Genomic DNA, 18,799 nt, shown 5'->3' with positions numbered 1-18,799 from the left:
ACATTGAGAAACACCAATGAAGGAATCTGTTTTCCTTCGCAACGAGTAACTGAAGTAGAAGCGGACCACTCCGCTCTCCACTGAATGACGTGTAACCTTGCATTGTATGGGGGATTAGCTCAAATGGTAGAGCGCTCGCTTAGCATGCGAGAGGTAGCGGGATCGATGCCCGCATCCTCCAAAAGCTCCTTTTTCAGTCTGTTCAGTACCACTTAAACTGCCCTAAGATCTCCCCCTATGCTATTACCTGCGCCAAACTTAACGACGACGCTGTTACACGGAAGGTCTATTGGATAAGCCCTGAAAAAGTCACGGAGTACATGAACAAAAGTTCACTACATTAGAAAATCCTTGTGATCATTTCCCCCTAGAAATCAATAATCATTGAATAAAGAACTATCTTCTCAAATCTGAAAAATAACGCACTTCCAAAAAGAAAACAGAAATCAATATTAATAAAAATAAACAGAAAACTATATTGTTCTTGGTGAAACCCTCATGCTACTAACTTCTTTCAGTGTCGGGGATTAGCTCAAATGGTAGAGCGCTCGCTTAGCATGCGAGAGGTAGCGGGATCGATGCCCGCATCCTCCAAAGGCAGCTGTTCAAGTTCCAACAATAAAAATCACAGTAAAGAGTTGTCCTCTGTTCAGAACTTGAGGGAATGTTTTATATTCTCCTGCATAAAAACACAATTTGCCCAGTTTTGCTAATTTAGACATCTAATGAATGATCCTGAATCCACACACTTTAAAAATGTTACTGCTGACAAAATGTCACTGGGGAGAAAAAGGCAGGAAACGATGTTTGCAGATAAGATTAAAATGATGTTGTTTGTTCGTTTTACCAAAATGTTTCGTTTCCAGTCTTTTTGCGCAGATTTGCAGTGTTGTTGCAAAAACTTGAAAGGGTGTATGGGGGATTAGCTCAAATGGTAGAGCGCTCGCTTAGCATGCGAGAGGTAGCGGGATCGATGCCCGCATCCTCCAATGAAGTGAGTATTTAGAGTTATAAATAAACCTCTGTTTTTTCCTGGAAGCTGTTTTGTTTCTGGTCTTGTTAAACTGTAGTGCTCAGCATACAACTGAACTGTACCAAACCGGACTGAACAGCTATTTTGCACTCTGCCTATTTGCACTATGACTATTTGTACATTTGTACACCTGTACAGATGTTCTTTTCTGTAAATATATTTTCAGGTCTTTATTACCTTTAGTACTTTTTACTTTTTTAATTTATCCCCTACCCTATTTATGTTTAGTGTCATTTTCCTTTAGGTTAAGACTGTGTTCTGTGTTTTTTGTTACTTTTCATCCGTGTTGCTCTCACCAAGACAAATTCCTTGTATGTGTAACATACTTGGTGAAATAAAGAGATTCTGATTCTGATTCTGATCTATATTCTCTCATTACTTGTTTATAGATCCCCTACAATTCTGCATATCTGCAATATTGACTATTTCTCAGCTGCAATATGCACACATGTTGCTTTGTCTATATTATCAAATCTATTATCTCAGGATCTCTTTTCTAGGACCACTGCTATTCAGCAATTCTGAAATATATGCATTCATGAATTTCGCACTATTTCTATTTCAATGCAGTTTGTTACGTGTGAACATCGTCAGGATTGCTACTTCAATTGGTTGTACATTGAGAAACACCAATGAAGGAATCTGTTTTCCTTCGCAACGAGTAACTGAAGTAGAAGCGGACCACTCCGCTCTCCACTGAATGACGTGTAACCTTGCATTGTATGGGGGATTAGCTCAAATGGTAGAGCGCTCGCTTAGCATGCGAGAGGTAGCGGGATCGATGCCCGCACGCTCCAAAAGCTCCTTTTTCAGTCTGTTCAGTACCACTTAAACTGCCGTAAGATCTCCCCCTATGCTATTACCTGCGCCAAACTTAACGACGACGCTGTTACACGGAAGGTCTATTGGATAAGCCCTGAAAAAGTCACGGAGTACATGAACAAAAGTTCACTACATTAGAAAATCCTTGTGATCATTTCCCCCTAGAAATCAATAATCATTGAATAAAGAACTATCTTCTCAAATCTGAAAAATAACGCACTTCCAAAAAGAAAACAGAAATCAATATTAATAAAAATAAACAGAAAACTATATTGTTCTTGGTGAAACCCTCATGCTACTAACTTCTTTCAGTGTCGGGGATTAGCTCAAATGGTAGAGCGCTCGCTTAGCATGCGAGAGGTAGCGGGATCGATGCCCGCATCCTCCAAAGGCAGCTGTTCAAGTTCCAACAATAAAAATCACAGTAAAGAGTTGTCCTCTGTTCAGAACTTGAGGGAATGTTTTATATTCTCCTGCATAAAAACACAATTTGCCCAGTTTTGCTAATTTAGACATCTAATGAATGATCCTGAATCCACACACTTTAAAAATGTTACTGCTGACAAAATGTCACTGGGGAGAAAAAGGCAGGAAACGATGTTTGCTGATAAGATTAAAATGATGTTGTTTGTTCGTTTTACCAAAATGTTTCGTTTCCAGTCTTTTTGCGCAGATTTGCAGTGTTGTTGCAAAAACTTGAAAGGGTGTATGGGGGATTAGCTCAAATGGTAGAGCGCTCGCTTAGCATGCGAGAGGTAGCGGGATCGATGCCCGCATCCTCCAATGAAGTGAGTGTTTAGAGTTATAAATAAACCTCTGTTTTTTCCTGGAAGCTGTTTTGTTTCTGGTCTTGTTAAACTGTAGTGCTCAGCATACAACTGAACTGTACCAAACCGGACTGAACAGCTATTTTGCACTCTGCCTATTTGCACTATGACTATTTGTACATTTGTACACCTGTACAGATGTTCTTTTCTGTAAATATATTTTCAGGTCTTTATTACCTTTAGTACTTTTTACTTTTTTAATTTATCCCCTACCCTATTTATGTTTAGTGTCATTTTCCTTTAGGTTAAGACTGTGTTCTGTGTTTTTTGTTACTTTTCATCCGTGTTGCTCTCACCAAGACAAATTCCTTGTATGTGTAACATACTTGGTGAAATAAAGAGATTCTGATTCTGATTCTGATCTATATTCTCTCATTACTTGTTTATAGATCCCCTACAATTCTGCATATCTGCAATATTGACTATTTCTCAGCTGCAATATGCACACATGTTGCTTTGTCTATATTATCAAATCTATTATCTCAGGATCTCTTTTCTAGGACCACTGCTATTCAGCAATTCTGAAATATATGCATTCATGAATTTCGCACTATTTCTATTTCAATGCAGTTTGTTACGTGTGAACATCGTCAGGATTGCTACTTCAATTGGTTGTACATTGAGAAACACCAATGAAGGAATCTGTTTTCCTTCGCAACGAGTAACTGAAGTAGAAGCGGACCACTCCGCTCTCCACTGAATGACGTGTAAACTCGCATTGTATGGGGGATTAGCTCAAATGGTAGAGCGCTCGCTTAGCATGCGAGAGGTAGCGGGATCGATGCCCGCATCCTCCAAAAGCTCCTTTTTCAGTCTGTTCAGTACCACTTAAACTGCCCTAAGATCTCCCCCTATGCTATTACCTGCGCCAAACTTAACGACGACGCTGTTACACGGAAGGTCTATTGGATAAGCCCTGAAAAAGTCACGGAGTACATGAACAAAAGTTCACTACATTAGAAAATCCTTGTGATCATTTCCCCCTAGAAATCAATAATCATTGAATAAAGAACTATCTTCTCAAATCTGAAAAATAACGCACTTCCAAAAAGAAAACAGAAATCAATATTAATAAAAATAAACAGAAAACTATATTGTTCTTGGTGAAACCCTCATGCTACTAACTTCTTTCAGTGTGGGGGATTAGCTCAAATGGTAGAGCGCTCGCTTAGCATGCGAGAGGTAGCGGGATCGATGCCCGCATCCTCCAAAGGCAGCTGTTCAAGTTCCAACAGTAAAAATCACAGTAAAGAGTTGTCCTCTGTTCAGAACTTGAGGCAATGTTTTATATTCTCCTGCATAAAAACACAATTTGCCCACTTTTGCCAATTTAGACATCTAATGAATGATCCTGAATCCACACACTTTAAAAATGTTACTGCTGACAAAATGTCACTGGGGAGAAAAAGGCAGGAAACGATGTTTGCAGATAAGATTAAAATGATGTTTGTTCGTTTTACCAAAATGTTTCGTTTCCAGTCTTTTTGCGCAGATTTGCAGTGTTGTTGCAAAAACTTGAAAGGGTGTATGGGGGATTAGCTCAAATGGTAGAGCGCTCGCTTAGCATGCGAGAGGTAGCGGGATCGATGCCCGCATCCTCCAATGAAGTGAGTGTATAGAGTTATAAAGAAACCTCTGTTTTTTCCTGGAAGCTGGTTTGTTTCTGGTCTTGTTAAACTGTAGTGCTCAGCATACAACTGAACTGTACCAAACCGGACTGAACAGCTATTTTGCACTCTGCCTATTTGCACTATGACTATTTGTACATTTGTACACCTGTACAGATGTTCTTTTCTGTAAATATATTTTCAGGTCTTTATTACCTTTAGTACTTTTTACTTTTTTAATTTATCCCCTACCCTATTTATGTTTAGTGTCATTTTCCTTTAGGTTAAGACTGTGTTCTGTGTTTTTTGTTACTTTTCATCCGTGTTGCTCTCACCAAGACAAATTCCTTGTATGTGTAACATACTTGGTGAAATAAAGAGATTCTGATTCTGATTCTGATCTATATTCTCTCATTACTTGTTTATAGATCCCCTACAATTCTGCATATCTGCAATATTGACTATTTCTCAGCTGCAATATGCACACATGTTGCTTTGTCTATATTATCAAATCTATTATCTCAGGATCTCTTTTCTAGGACCACTGCTATTCAGCAATTCTGAAATATATGCATTCATGAATTTCGCACTATTTCTATTTCAATGCAGTTTGTTACGTGTGAACATCGTCAGGATTGCTACTTCAATTGGTTGTACATTGAGAAACACCAATGAAGGAATCTGTTTTCCTTCGCAACGAGTAACTGAAGTAGAAGCGGACCACTCCGCTCTCCACTGAATGACGTGTAACCTTGCAATGTGTGGGGGATTAGCTCAAATGGTAGAGCGCTCGCTTAGCATGCGAGAGGTAGCGGGATCGATGCCCGCATCCTCCAAAAGCTCCTTTTTCAGTCTGTTCAGTACCACTTAAACTGCCCTAAGATCTCCCCCTATGCTATTACCTGCGCCAAACTTAACGACGACGCTGTTACACGGAAGGTCTATTGGATAAGCCCTGAAAAAGTCACGGAGTACATGAACAAAAGTTCACTACATTAGAAAATCCTTGTGATCATTTCCCCCTAGAAATCAATAATCATTGAATAAAGAACTATCTTCTCAAATCTGAAAAATAACGCACTTCCAAAAAGAAAACAGAAATCAATATTAATAAAAATAAACAGAAAACTATATTGTTCTTGGTGAAACCCTCATGCTACTAACTTCTTTCAGTGTTGGGGATTAGCTCAAATGGTAGAGCGCTCGCTTAGCATGCGAGAGGTAGCGGGATCGATGCCCGCATCCTCCAAAGGCAGCTGTTCAAGTTCCAACAATAAAAATCACAGTAAAGAGTTGTCCTCTGTTCAGAACTTGAGGGAATGTTTTATATTCTCCTGCATAAAAACACAATTTGCCCAGTTTTGCTAATTTAGACATCTAATGAATGATCCTGAATCCACACACTTTAAAAATGTTACTGCTGACAAAATGTCACTGGGGAGAAAAAGGCAGGAAACGATGTTTGCAGATAAGATTAAAATGATGTTGTTTGTTCGTTTTACCAAAATGTTTCGTTTCCAGTCTTTTTGCGCAGATTTGCAGTGTTGTTGCAAAAACTTGAAAAGGTGTATGGGGGATTAGCTCAAATGGTAGAGCGCTCGCTTAGCATGCGAGAGGTAGCGGGATCGATGCCCGCATCCTCCAATGAAGTGAGTGTTTAGAGTTATAAATAAACCTCTGTTTTTTCCTGGAAGCTGTTTTGTTTCTGGTCTTGTTAAACTGTAGTGCTCAGCATACAACTGAACTGTACCAAACCGGACTGAACAGCTATTTTGCACTCTGCCTGTTTGCACTATGACTATTTGTACATTTGTACACCTGTACAGATGTTCTTTTCTGTAAATATATTTTCAGGTCTTTATTACCTTTAGTACTTTTTACTTTTTTAATTTATCCCCTACCCTATTTATGTTTAGTGTCATTTTCCTTTAGGTTAAGACTGTGTTCTGTGTTTTTTGTTACTTGTCATCCGTGTTGCTCTCACCAAGACAAATTCCTTGTATGTGTAACATACTTGGTGAAATAAAGAGATTCTGATTCTGATTCTGATCTATATTCTCTCATTACTTGTTTATAGATCCCCTACAATTCTGCATATCTGCAATATTGACTATTTCTCAGCTGCAATATGCACACATGTTGCTTTGTCTATATTATCAAATCTATTATCTCAGGATCTCTTTTCTAGGACCACTGCTATTCAGCAATTCTGAAATATATGCATTCATGAATTTCGCACTATTTCTATTTCAATGCAGTTTGTTACGTGTGAACATCGTCAGGATTGCTACTTCAATTGGTTGTACATTGAGAAACACCAATGAAGGAATCTGTTTTCCTTCGCAACGAGTAACTGAAGTAGAAGCGGACCACTCCGCTCTCCACTGAATGACGTGTAACCTTGCATTGTATGGGGGATTAGCTCAAATGGTAGAGCGCTCGCTTAGCATGCGAGAGGTAGCGGGATCGATGCCCGCATCCTCCAAAAGCTCCTTTTTCAGTCTGTTCAGTACCACTTAAACTGCCCTAAGATCTCCCCCTATGCTATTACCTGCGCCAAACTTAACGACGACGCTGTTACACGGAAGGTCTATTGGATAAGCCCTGAAAAAGTCACGGAGTACATGAACAAAAGTTCACTACATTAGAAAATCCTTGTGATCATTTCCCCCTAGAAATCAATAATCATTGAATAAAGAACTATCTTCTCAAATCTGAAAAATAACGCACTTCCAAAAAGAAAACAGAAATCAATATTAATAAAAATAAACAGAAAACTATATTGTTCTTGGTGAAATGATCCTGAATCCACACACTTTAAAAATGTTACTGCTGACAAAATGTCACTGGGGAGAAAAAGGCAGGAAACGATGTTTGCAGATAAGATTAAAATGATGTTGTTTGTTCGTTTTACCAAAATGTTTCGTTTCCAGTCTTTTTGCGCAGATTTGCAGTGTTGTTGCAAAAACTTGAAAGGGTGTATGGGGGATTAGCTCAAATGGTAGAGCGCTCGCTTAGCATGCGAAAGGTAGCGGGATCGATGCCCGCATCCTCCAATGAAGTGAGTGTTTAGAGTTATAAATAAACCTCTGTTTTTTCCTGGAAGCTGTTTTGTTTCTGGTCTTGTTAAACTGTAGTGCTCAGCATACAACTGAACTGTACCAAACCGGACTGAACAGCTATTTTGCACTCTGCCTATTTGCACTATGACTATTTGTACATTTGTACACCTGTACAGATGTTCTTTTCTGTAAATATATTATCAGGTCTTTATTACCTTTAGTACTTTTTACTTTTTTAATTTATCCCCTACCCTATTTATGTTTAGTGTCATTTTCCTTTAGGTTAAGACAGTGTTCTGTGTTTTTTGTTACTTTTCATCCGTGTTGCTCTCACTATGACAAATTCCTTGTATGTGTAACATACTTGGTGAAATAAAGAGATTCTGATTCTGATTCTGATCTATATTCTCTCATTACTTGTTTATAGATCCCCTACAATTCTGCATATCTGCAATATTGACTATTTCTCAGCTGCAATATGCACACATGTTGCTTTGTCTATATTATCAAATCTATTATCTCAGGATCTCTTTTCTAGGACCACTGCTATTCAGCAATTCTGAAATATATGCATTCATGAATTTCGCACTATTTCTATTTCAATGCAGTTTGTTACGTGTGAACATCGTCAGGATTGCTACTTCAATTGGTTGTACATTGAGAAACACCAATGAAGGAATCTGTTTTCCTTCGCAACGAGTAACTGAAGTAGAAGCGGACCACTCCGCTCTCCACTGAATGACGTGTAACCTTGCATTGTATGGGGGATTAGCTCAAATGGTAGAGCGCTCGCTTAGCATGCGAGAGGTAGCGGGATCGATGCCCGCATCCTCCAAAAGCTCCTTTTTCAGTCTGTTCAGTACCACTTAAACTGCCCTAAGATCTCCCCCTATGCTATTACCTGCGCCAAACTTAACGACGACGCTGTTACACGGAAGGTCTATTGGATAAGCCCTGAAAAAGTCACGGAGTACATGAACAAAAGTTCACTACATTAGAAAATCCTTGTGATCATTTCCCCCTAGAAATCAATAATCATTGAATAAAGAACTATCTTCTCAAATCTGAAAAATAACGCACTTCCAAAAAGAAAACAGAAATCAATATTAATAAAAATAAACAGAAAACTATATTGTTCTTGGTGAAATGATCCTGAATCCACACACTTTAAAAATGTTACTGCTGACAAAATGTCACTGGGGAGAAAAAGGCAGGAAACGATGTTTGCAGATAAGATTAAAATGATGTTGTTTGTTCGTTTTACCAAAATGTTTCGTTTCCAGTCTTTTTGCGCAGATGTGCAGTGTTGTTGCAAAAACTTGAAAGGGTGTATGGGGGATTAGCTCAAATGGTAGAGCGCTCGCTTAGCATGCGAGAGGTAGTGGGATCGATGCCCGCATCCTCCAATGAAGTGAGTGTTTTGAGTTATAAATAAACCTCTGTTTTTTCCTGGAAGCTGTTTTGTTTCTGGTCTTGTTAAACTGTAGTGCTCAGCATACAACTGAACTGTACCAAACCGGACTGAACAGCTATTTTGCACTCTGCCTATTTGCACTATGACTATTTGTACATTTGTACACCTGTACAGATGTTCTTTTCTGTAAATATATTTTCAGGTGTTTATTACCTTTAGTACTTTTTACTTTTTTAATTTATCCCCTACCCTATTTATGTTTAGTGTCATTTTCCTTTAGGTTAAGACTGTGTTCTGTGTTTTTTGTTACTTTTCATCCGTGTTGCTCTCACCAAGACAAATTCCTTGTATGTGTAACATACTTGGTGAAATAAAGAGATTCTGATTCTGATTCTGATCTATATTCTCTCATTACTTGTTTATAGATCCCCTACAATTCTGCATATCTGCAATATTGACTATTTCTCAGCTGCAATATGCACACATGTTGCTTTGTCTATATTATCAAATCTATTATCTCAGGATCTCTTTTCTAGGACCACTGCTATTCAGCAATTCTGAAATATATGCATTCATGAATTTCGCACTATTTCTATTTCAATGCAGTTTGTTACGTGTGAACATCGTCAGGATTGCTACTTCAATTGGTTGTACATTGAGAAACACCAATGAAGGAATCTGTTTTCCTTCGCAACGAGTAACTGAAGTAGAAGCGGACCACTCCGCTCTCCACTGAATGACGTGTAACCTTGCATTGTATGGGGGATTAGCTCAAATGGTAGAGCGCTCGCTTAGCATGCGAGAGGTAGCGGGATCGATGCCCGCATGCTCCAAAAGCTCCTTTTTCAGTCTGTTCAGTACCACTTAAACTGCCGTAAGATCTCCCCCTATGCTATTACCTGCGCCAAACTTAACGACGACGCTGTTACACGGAAGGTCTATTGGATAAGCCCTGAAAAAGTCACGGAGTACATGAACAAAAGTTCACTACATTAGAAAATCCTTGTGATCATTTCCCCCTAGAAATCAATAATCATTGAATAAAGAACTATCTTCTCAAATCTGAAAAATAACGCACTTCCAAAAAGAAAACAGAAATCAATATTAATAAAAATAAACAGAAAACTATATTGTTCTTGGTGAAATGATCCTGAATCCACACACTTTAAAAATGTTACTGCTGACAAAATGTCACTGGGGAGAAAAAGGCAGGAAACGATGTTTGCAGATAAGATTAAAATGATGTTGTTTGTTCGTTTTACCAAAATGTTTCGTTTCCAGTCTTTTTGCGCAGATTTGCAGTGTTGTTGCAAAAACTTGAAAGGGTGTATGGGGGATTAGCTCAAATGGTAGCGCACTCGCTTAGCATGCGAGAAGTAGCGGGATCGATGCCCGCATCCTCCAATGAAGTGAGTGTTTAGAGTTATAAATAAACCTCTGTTTTTTCCTGGAAGCTGTTTTGTTTCTGGTCTTGTTAAACTGTAGTGCTCAGCATACAACTGAACTGTACCAAACCGGACTGAACAGCTATTTTGCACTCTGCCTATTTGCACTATGACTATTTGTACATTTGTACACCTGTACAGATGTTCTTTTCTGTAAATATATTTTCAGGTCTTTATTACCTTTAGTACTTTTTACTTTTTTAATTTATCCCCTACCCTATTTATGTTTAGTGTCATTTTCCTTTAGGTTAAGACTGTGTTCTGTGTTTTTTGTTACTTTTCATCCGTGTTGCTCTCACTATGACAAATTCCTTGTATGTGTAACATACTTGGTGAAATAAAGAGATTCTGATTCTGATTCTGATCTATATTCTCTCATTACTTGTTTATAGATCCCCTACAATTCTGCATATCTGCAATATTGACTATTTCTCAGCTGCAATATGCACACATGTTGCTTTGTCTATATTATCAAATCTATTATCTCAGGATCTCTTTTCTAGGACCACTGCTATTCAGCAATTCTGAAATATATGCATTCATGAATTTCGCACTATTTCTATTTCAATGCAGTTTGTTACGTGTGAACATCGTCAGGATTGCTACTTCAATTGGTTGTACATTGAGAAACACCAATGAAGGAATCTGTTTTCCTTCGCAACGAGTAACTGAAGTAGAAGCGGACCACTCCGCTCTCCACTGAATGACGTGTAACCTTGCATTGTATGGGGGATTAGCTCAAATGGTAGAGCGCTCGCTTAGCATGCGAGAGGTAGCGGGATCGATGCCCGCATCCTCCAAAAGCTCCTTTTTCAGTCTGTTCAGTACCACTTAAACTGCCCTAAGATCTCCCCCTATGCTATTACCTGCGCCAAACTTAACGACGACGCTGTTACACGGAAGGTCTATTGGATAAGCCCTGAAAAAGTCACGGAGTACATGAACAAAAGTTCACTACATTAGAAAATCCTTGTGATCATTTCCCCCTAGAAATCAATAATCATTGAATAAAGAACTATCTTCTCAAATCTGAAAAATAACGCACTTCCAAAAAGAAAACAGAAATCAATATTAATAAAAATAAACAGAAAACTATATTGTTCTTGGTGAAACCCTAAAATCACAGTAAAGAGTTGTCCTCTGTTCAGAACTTGAGGGAATGTTTTATATTCTCCTGCATAAAAACACAATTTGCCCACTTTTGCCAATTTAGACATCTAATGAATGGTCCTGAATCCACACACTTTAAAAATGTTACTGCTGACAAAATGTCACTGGGGAGAAAAAGGCAGGAAACGATGTTTGCAGATAAGATTAAAATGATGTTGTTTGTTCGTTTTACCAAAATGTTTCGTTTCCAGTCTTTTTGCGCAGATTTGCAGTGTTGTTGCAAAAACCTGAAAGGGTGTATGGGGGATTAGCTCAAATGGTAGAGCGCTCGCTTAGCATGCGAGAGGTAGCGGGATCGATGCCCGCATCCTCCAATGAAGTGAGTGTTTAGAGTTATAAATAAACCTCTGTTTTTTCCTGGAAGCTGTTTTGTTTCTGGTCTTGTTAAACTGTAGTGCTCAGCATACAACTGAACTGTACCAAACCGGACTGAACAGCTATTTTGCACTCTGCCTATTTGCACTATGACTATTTGTACATTTGTACACCTGTACAGATGTTCTTTTCTGTAAATATATTTTCAGGTCTTTATTACCTTTAGTACTTTTTACTTTTTTAATTTATCCCCTACCCTATTTATGTTTAGTGTCATTTTCCTTTAGGTTAAGACTGTGTTCTGTGTTTTTTGTTACTTGTCATCCGTGTTGCTCTCACCAAGACAAATTCCTTGTATGTGTAACATACTTGGTGAAATAAAGAGATTCTGATTCTGATTCTGATCTATATTCTCCCATTACTTGTTTATAGATCCCCTACAATTCTGCATATCTGCAATATTGACTATTTCTCAGCTGCAATATGCACACATGTTGCTTTGTCTATATTATCAAATCTATTATCTCAGGATCTCTTTTCTAGGACCACTGCTATTCAGCAATTCTGAAATATATGCATTCAAGAATTTCGCACTATTTCTATTTCAATGCAGTTTGTTACGTGTGAACATCGTCAGGATTGCTACTTCAATTGGTTGTACATTGAGAAACACCAATGAAGGAATCTGTTTTCCTTCGCAACGAGTAACTGAAGTAGAAGCGGACCACTCCGCTCTCCACTGAATGACGTGTAACCTTGCATTGTATGGGGGATTAGCTCAAATGGTAGAGCGCTCGCTTAGCATGCGAGAGGTAGCGGGATCGATGCCCGCATCCTCCAAAAGCTCCTTTTTCAGTCTGTTCAGTACCACTTAAACTGCCCTGAGATCTCCCCCTATGCTATTACCTGCGCCAAACTTAACGACGACGCTGTTACACGGAAGGTCTATTGGATAAGCCCTGAAAAAGTCACGGAGTACATGAACAAAAGTTCACTACATTAGAAAATCCTTGTGATCATTTCCCCCTAGAAATCAATAATCATTGAATAAAGAACTATCTTCTCAAATCTGAAAAATAACGCACTTCCAAAAAGAAAACAGAAATCAATATTAATAAAAATAAACAGAAAACTATATTGTTCTTGGTGAAAAGATCCTGAATCCACACACTTTAAAAATGTTACTGCTGACAAAATGTCACTGGGGAGAAAAAGGCAGGAAACGATGTTTGCAGATAAGATTAAAATGATGTTGTTTGTTCGTTTTACCAAAATGTTTCGTTTCCAGTCTTTTTGCGCAGATTTGCAGTGTTGTTGCAAAAACTTGAAAGGGTGTATGGGGGATTAGCTCAAATGGTAGAGCGCTCGCTTAGCATGCGAGAGGTAGCGGGATCGATGCCCGCATCCTCCAATGAAGTGAGTGTTTAGAGTTATAAATAAACCTCTGTATTTTCCTGGAAGCTGTTTTGTTTCTGGTCTTGTTAAACTGTAGTGCTCAGCATACAACTGAACTGTACCAAACCGGACTGAACAGCTATTTTGCACTCTGCCTATTTGCACTATGACTATTTGTACATTTGTACACCTGTACAGATGTTCTTTTCTGTAAATATATTTTCAGGTCTTTATTACCTTTAGTACTTTTTACTTTTTTAATTTATCCCCTACCCTATTTATGTTTAGTGTCATTTTCCTTTAGGTTAAGACTGTGTTCTGTGTTTTTTGTTACTTTTCATCCGTGTTGCTCTCACTATGACAAATTCCTTGTATGTGTAACATACTTGGTGAAATAAAGAGATTCTGATTCTGATTCTGATCTATATTCTCTCATTACTTGTTTATAGATCCCCTACAATTCTGCATATCTGCAATATTGACTATTTCTCAGCTGCAATATGCACACATGTTGCTTTGTCTATATTATCAAATCTATTATCTCAGGATCTCTTTTCTAGGACCACTGCTATTCAGCAATTCTGAAATATATGCATTCATGAATTTCGCACTATTTCTATTTCAATGCAGTTTGTTACGTGTGAACATCGTCAGGATTGCTACTTCAATTGGTTGTACATTGAGAAACACCAATGAAGGAATCTGTTTTCCTTCGCAACGAGTAACTGAAGTAGAAGCGGACCACTCCGCTCTCCACTGAATGACGTGTAACCTTGCATTGTATGGGGGATTAGCTCAAATGGTAGAGCGCTCGCTTAGCATGCGAGAGGTAGCGGGATCGATGCCCGCATCCTCCAAAAGCTCCTTTTTCAGTCTGTTCAGTACCACTTAAACTGCCCTAAGATCTCCCCCTATGCTATTACCTGCGCCAAACTTAACGACGACGCTGTTACACGGAAGGTCTATTGGATAAGCCCTGAAAAAGTCACGGAGTACATGAACAAAAGTTCACTACATTAGAAAATCCTTGTGATCATTTCCCCCTAGAAATCAATAATCATTGAATAAAGAACTATCTTCTCAAATCTGAAAAATAACGCACTTCCAAAAAGAAAACAGAAATCAATATTAATAAAAATAAACAGAAAACTATATTGTATTGGTGAAACCCTAAAATCACAGTAAAGAGTTGTCCTCTGTTCAGAACTTGAGGGAATGTTTTATATTCTCCTGCATAAAAACACAATTTGCCCACTTTTGCCAATTTAGACATCTAATGAATGGTCCTGAATCCACACACTTTAAAAATGTTACTGCTGACAAAATGTCACTGGGGAGAAAAAGGCAGGAAACGATGTTTGCAGATAAGATTAAAATGATGTTGTTTGTTCGTTTTACCAAAATGTTTCGTTTCCAGTCTTTTTGCGCAGATTTGCAGTGTTGTTGCAAAAACTTGAAAGGGTGTATGGGGGATTAGCTCAAATGGTAGAGCGCTCGCTTAGCATGCGAGAGGTAGCGGGATCGATGCCCGCATCCTCCAATGAAGTGAGTGTTTAGAGTTATAAATAAACCTCTGTTTTTTCCTGGAAGCTGTTTTGTTTCTGGTCTTGTTAAACTGTAGTGCTCAGCATACAACTGAACTGTACCAAACCGGACTGAACAGCTATTTTGCACTCTGCCTATTTGCACTATGACTATTTGTACATTTGTACACCTGTACAGATGTTCTTTTCTGTAAATATATTTTCAGGTCTTTATTACCTTTAGTACTTTTTACTTTTTTAATTTATCCCCTACCCTATTTATGTTTAGTGTCATTTTCCTTTAGGTTAAGACTGTGTTCTGTGTTTTTTGTTACTTGTCATCCGTGTTGCTCTCACCAAGACAAATTCCTTGTATGTGTAACATACTTGGTGAAATAAAGAGATTCTGATTCTGATTCTGATCTATATTCTCCCATTACTTGTTTATAGATCCCCTACAATTCTGCATATCTGCAATATTGACTATTTCTCAGCTGCAATATGCACACATGTTGCTTTGTCTATATTATCAAATCTATTATCTCAGGATCTCTTTTCTAGGACCACTGCTATTCAGCAATTCTGAAATATATGCATTCAAGAATTTCGCACTATTTCTATTTCAATGCAGTTTGTTACGTGTGAACATCGTCAGGATTGCTACTTCAATTGGTTGTACATTGAGAAACACCAATGAAGGAATCTGTTTTCCTTCGCAACGAGTAACTGAAGTAGAAGCGGACCACTCCGCTCTCCACTGAATGACGTGTAACCTTGCATTGTATGGGGGATTAGCTCAAATGGTAGAGCGCTCGCTTAGCATGCGAGAGGTAGCGGGATCGATGCCCGCATCCTCCAAAAGCTCCTTTTTCAGTCTGTTCAGTACCACTTAAACTGCCCTAAGATCTCCCCCTATGCTATTACCTGCGCCAAACTTAACGACGACGCTGTTACACGGAAGGTCTATTGGATAAGCCCTGAAAAAGTCACGGAGTACATGAACAAAAGTTCACTACATTAGAAAATCCTTGTGATCATTTCCCCCTAGAAATCAATAATCATTGAATAAAGAACTATCTTCTCAAATCTGAAAAATAACGCACTTCCAAAAAGAAAACAGAAATCAATATTAATAAAAATAAACAGAAAACTATATTGTTCTTGGTGAAATGATCCTGAATCCACACACTTTAAAAATGTTACTGCTGACAAAATGTCACTGGGGAGAAAAAGGCAGGAAACGATGTTTGCAGATAAGATTAAAATGATGTTGTTTGTTCGTTTTACCAAAATGTTTCGTTTCCAGTCTTTTTGCGCAGATTTGCAGTGTTGTTGCAAAAACTTGAAAGGGTGTATGGGGGATTAGCTCAAATGGTAGCGCGCTCGCTTAGCATGCGAGAGGTAGCGGGATCGATGCCCGCATCCTCCAATGAAGTGAGTGTTTAGAGTTATAAATAAACCTCTGTTTTTTCCTGGAAGCTGTTTTGTTTCTGGTCTTGTTAAACTGTAGTGCTCAGCATACAACTGAACTGTACCAAACCGGACTGAACAGCTATTTTGCACTCTGCCTATTTGCACTATGACTATTTGTACATTTGTACACCTGTACAGATGTTCTTTTCTGTAAATATATTTTCAGGTCTTTATTACCTTTAGTACTTTTTACTTTTTTAATTTATCCCCTACCCTATTTATGTTTAGTGTCATTTTCCTTTAGGTTAAGACTGTGTTCTGTGTTTTTTGTTACTTTTCATCCGTGTTGCTCTCACTATGACAAATTCCTTGTATGTGTAACATACTTGGTGAAATAAAGAGATTCTGATTCTGATTCTGATCTATATTCTCTCATTACTTGTTTATAGATCCCCTACAATTCTGCATATCTGCAATATTGACTATTTCTCAGCTGCAATATGCACACATGTTGCTTTGTCTATATTATCAAATCTATTATCTCAGGATCTCTTTTCTAGGACCACTGCTATTCAGCAATTCTGAAATATATGCATTCATGAATTTCGCACTATTTCTATTTCAATGCAGTTTGTTACGTGTGAACATCGTCAGGATTGCTACTTCAATTGGTTGTACATTGAGAAACACCAATGAGGGAATCTGTTTTCCTTCGCAACGAGTAACTGAAGTAGAAGCGGACCACTCCGCTCTCCACTGAATGACGTGTAAGCTTGCATTGTATGGGGGATTAGCTCAAATGGTAGAGCGCTCGCTTAGCATGCGAGAGGTAGCGGGATCGATGCCCGCATCCTCCAAAAGCTCCTTTTTCAGTCTGTTCAGTACCACTTAAACTGCCCTAAGATCTCCCCCTATGCTATTACCTGCGCCAAACTTAACGACGACGCTGTTACACGGAAGGTCTATTGGATAAGCCCTGAAAAAGTCACGGAGTACATGAACAAAAGTTCACTACATTAGAAAATCCTTGTGATCATTTCCCCCTAGAAATCAATAATCATTGAATAAAGAACTATCTTCTCAAATCTGAAAAATAACGCACTTCCAAAAAGAAAACAGAAATCAATATTAATAAAAATAAACAGAAAACTATATTGTTCTTGGTGAAATGATCCTGAATCCACACACTTTAAAAATGTTACTGCTGACAAAATGTCACTGGGGAGAAAAAGGCAGGAAACGATGTTTGCAGATAAGATTAAAATGATGTTGTTTGTTCGTTTTACCAAAATGTTTCGTTTCCAGTCTTTTTGCGCAGATTTGCAGTGTTGTTGCAAAAACTTGAAAGGGTGTATGGGGGATTAGCTCAAATGGTAGCGCGCTCGCTTAGCATGCGAGAGGTAGCGGGATCGATGCCCGCATCCTCCAATGAAGTGAGTGTTTAGAGTTATAAATAAACCTCTGTTTTTTCCTGGAAGCTGTTTTGTTTCTGGTCTTGTTAAACTGTAGTGCTCAGCATACAACTGAACTGTACCAAACCGGACTGAACAGCTATTTTGCACTCTGCCTATTTGCACTATGACTATTTGTACATTTGTACACCTGTACAGATGTTCTTTTCTGTAAATATATTTTCAGGTCTTTATTACCTTTAGTACTTTTTACTTTTTTAATTTATCCCCTACCCTATTTATGTTTAGTGTCATTTTCCTTTAGGTTAAGACTGTGTTCTGTGTTTTTTGTTACTTTTCATCCGTGTTGCTCTCACTATGACAAATTCCTTGTATGTGTAACATACTTGGTGAAATAAAGAGATTCTGATTCTGATTCTGATCTATATTCTCTCATTACTTGTTTATAGATCCCCTACAATTCTGCATATCTGCAATATTGACTATTTCTCAGCTGCAATATGCACACATGTTGCTTTGTCTATATTATCAAATCTATTATCTCAGGATCTCTTTTCTAGGACCACTGCTATTCAGCAATTCTGAAATATATGCATTCATGAATTTCGCACTATTTCTATTTCAATGCAGTTTGTTACGTGTGAACATCGTCAGGATTGCTACTTCAATTGGTTGTACATTGAGAAACACCAATGAGGGAATCTGTTTTCCTTCGCAACGAGTAACTGAAGTAGAAGCGGACCACTCCGCTCTCCACTGAATGACGTGTATGCTTGCATTGTATGGGGGATTAGCTCAAATGGTAGAGCGCTCGCTTAGCATGCGAGAGGTAGCGGGATCGATGCCCGCATCCTCCAAAAGCTCCTTTTTCAGTCTGTTCAGTACCACTTAAACTGCCCTAAGATCTCCCCCTATGCTATTACCTGCGCCAAACTTAACGACGACGCTGTTACACGGAAGGTCTATTGGATAAGCCCTGAAAAAGTCACGGAGTACATGAACAAAAGTTCACTACATTAGAAAATCCTTGTGATCATTTCCCCCTAGAAATCAATAATCATTGAATAAAGAACTATCTTCTCAAATCTGAAAAATAACGCACTTCCAAAAAGAAAACAGAAATCAATATTAATAAAAATAAACAGAAAACTATATTGTTCTTGGTGAAACCCTAAAATCACAGTAAAGAGTTGTCCTCTGTTCAGAACTTGAGGGAATGTTTTATATTCTCCTGCATAAAAACACAATTTGCCCACTTTTGCCAATTTAGACATCTAATGAATGGTCCTGAATCCACACACTTTAAAAATGTTACTGCTGACAAAATGTCACTGGGGAGAAAAAGGCAGGAAACGATGTTT

At 38.3% G+C, this 18,799-nt stretch overlaps 20 non-coding genes across 20 annotated transcripts; all 20 read left to right on the top strand.

Moving 5' to 3' along the window:
• The first annotated feature begins 108 nt into the window (after nucleotides 1-108).
• On the top strand, nucleotides 109-181 carry trnaa-agc (transfer RNA alanine (anticodon AGC)). Its single transcript has one exon. It is a non-coding gene; the product is annotated as a tRNA-Ala (tRNA).
• A 735-nt stretch (nucleotides 182-916) lies between these two features.
• trnaa-agc (transfer RNA alanine (anticodon AGC)) lies at nucleotides 917-989 on the top strand. The gene has a single exon. It is a non-coding gene; the product is annotated as a tRNA-Ala (tRNA).
• A 1,576-nt stretch (nucleotides 990-2,565) lies between these two features.
• trnaa-agc (transfer RNA alanine (anticodon AGC)) lies at nucleotides 2,566-2,638 on the top strand. Its single transcript has one exon. It is a non-coding gene; the product is annotated as a tRNA-Ala (tRNA).
• Nucleotides 2,639-3,406: 768 nt separating this feature from the next.
• Nucleotides 3,407-3,479, top strand: trnaa-agc (transfer RNA alanine (anticodon AGC)). The gene has a single exon. It is a non-coding gene; the product is annotated as a tRNA-Ala (tRNA).
• A 340-nt stretch (nucleotides 3,480-3,819) lies between these two features.
• trnaa-agc (transfer RNA alanine (anticodon AGC)) lies at nucleotides 3,820-3,892 on the top strand. The gene has a single exon. It is a non-coding gene; the product is annotated as a tRNA-Ala (tRNA).
• A 319-nt stretch (nucleotides 3,893-4,211) lies between these two features.
• Nucleotides 4,212-4,284, top strand: trnaa-agc (transfer RNA alanine (anticodon AGC)). Its single transcript has one exon. It is a non-coding gene; the product is annotated as a tRNA-Ala (tRNA).
• A 768-nt stretch (nucleotides 4,285-5,052) lies between these two features.
• trnaa-agc (transfer RNA alanine (anticodon AGC)) lies at nucleotides 5,053-5,125 on the top strand. Its single transcript has one exon. It is a non-coding gene; the product is annotated as a tRNA-Ala (tRNA).
• A 735-nt stretch (nucleotides 5,126-5,860) lies between these two features.
• Nucleotides 5,861-5,933, top strand: trnaa-agc (transfer RNA alanine (anticodon AGC)). The gene has a single exon. It is a non-coding gene; the product is annotated as a tRNA-Ala (tRNA).
• Nucleotides 5,934-6,701: 768 nt separating this feature from the next.
• On the top strand, nucleotides 6,702-6,774 carry trnaa-agc (transfer RNA alanine (anticodon AGC)). The gene has a single exon. It is a non-coding gene; the product is annotated as a tRNA-Ala (tRNA).
• Nucleotides 6,775-8,113: 1,339 nt separating this feature from the next.
• Nucleotides 8,114-8,186, top strand: trnaa-agc (transfer RNA alanine (anticodon AGC)). The gene has a single exon. It is a non-coding gene; the product is annotated as a tRNA-Ala (tRNA).
• A 498-nt stretch (nucleotides 8,187-8,684) lies between these two features.
• trnaa-agc (transfer RNA alanine (anticodon AGC)) lies at nucleotides 8,685-8,757 on the top strand. Its single transcript has one exon. It is a non-coding gene; the product is annotated as a tRNA-Ala (tRNA).
• Nucleotides 8,758-10,937: 2,180 nt separating this feature from the next.
• trnaa-agc (transfer RNA alanine (anticodon AGC)) lies at nucleotides 10,938-11,010 on the top strand. The gene has a single exon. It is a non-coding gene; the product is annotated as a tRNA-Ala (tRNA).
• Nucleotides 11,011-11,621: 611 nt separating this feature from the next.
• Nucleotides 11,622-11,694, top strand: trnaa-agc (transfer RNA alanine (anticodon AGC)). The gene has a single exon. It is a non-coding gene; the product is annotated as a tRNA-Ala (tRNA).
• Nucleotides 11,695-12,462: 768 nt separating this feature from the next.
• Nucleotides 12,463-12,535, top strand: trnaa-agc (transfer RNA alanine (anticodon AGC)). Its single transcript has one exon. It is a non-coding gene; the product is annotated as a tRNA-Ala (tRNA).
• A 498-nt stretch (nucleotides 12,536-13,033) lies between these two features.
• trnaa-agc (transfer RNA alanine (anticodon AGC)) lies at nucleotides 13,034-13,106 on the top strand. Its single transcript has one exon. It is a non-coding gene; the product is annotated as a tRNA-Ala (tRNA).
• A 768-nt stretch (nucleotides 13,107-13,874) lies between these two features.
• trnaa-agc (transfer RNA alanine (anticodon AGC)) lies at nucleotides 13,875-13,947 on the top strand. Its single transcript has one exon. It is a non-coding gene; the product is annotated as a tRNA-Ala (tRNA).
• Nucleotides 13,948-14,557: 610 nt separating this feature from the next.
• Nucleotides 14,558-14,630, top strand: trnaa-agc (transfer RNA alanine (anticodon AGC)). The gene has a single exon. It is a non-coding gene; the product is annotated as a tRNA-Ala (tRNA).
• Nucleotides 14,631-15,398: 768 nt separating this feature from the next.
• trnaa-agc (transfer RNA alanine (anticodon AGC)) lies at nucleotides 15,399-15,471 on the top strand. The gene has a single exon. It is a non-coding gene; the product is annotated as a tRNA-Ala (tRNA).
• Nucleotides 15,472-16,810: 1,339 nt separating this feature from the next.
• On the top strand, nucleotides 16,811-16,883 carry trnaa-agc (transfer RNA alanine (anticodon AGC)). The gene has a single exon. It is a non-coding gene; the product is annotated as a tRNA-Ala (tRNA).
• Nucleotides 16,884-18,222: 1,339 nt separating this feature from the next.
• trnaa-agc (transfer RNA alanine (anticodon AGC)) lies at nucleotides 18,223-18,295 on the top strand. Its single transcript has one exon. It is a non-coding gene; the product is annotated as a tRNA-Ala (tRNA).
• Nucleotides 18,296-18,799: the final 504 nt, after the last annotated feature.

Source organism: Salminus brasiliensis, chromosome 18, assembly GCF_030463535.1.
Source record: "Salminus brasiliensis chromosome 18, fSalBra1.hap2, whole genome shotgun sequence".
In the NCBI taxonomy this organism is placed as follows: Eukaryota; Metazoa; Chordata; class Actinopteri; order Characiformes; family Bryconidae; genus Salminus; species Salminus brasiliensis.
This window is presented reverse-complemented; position numbering and strand designations above follow the sequence as displayed.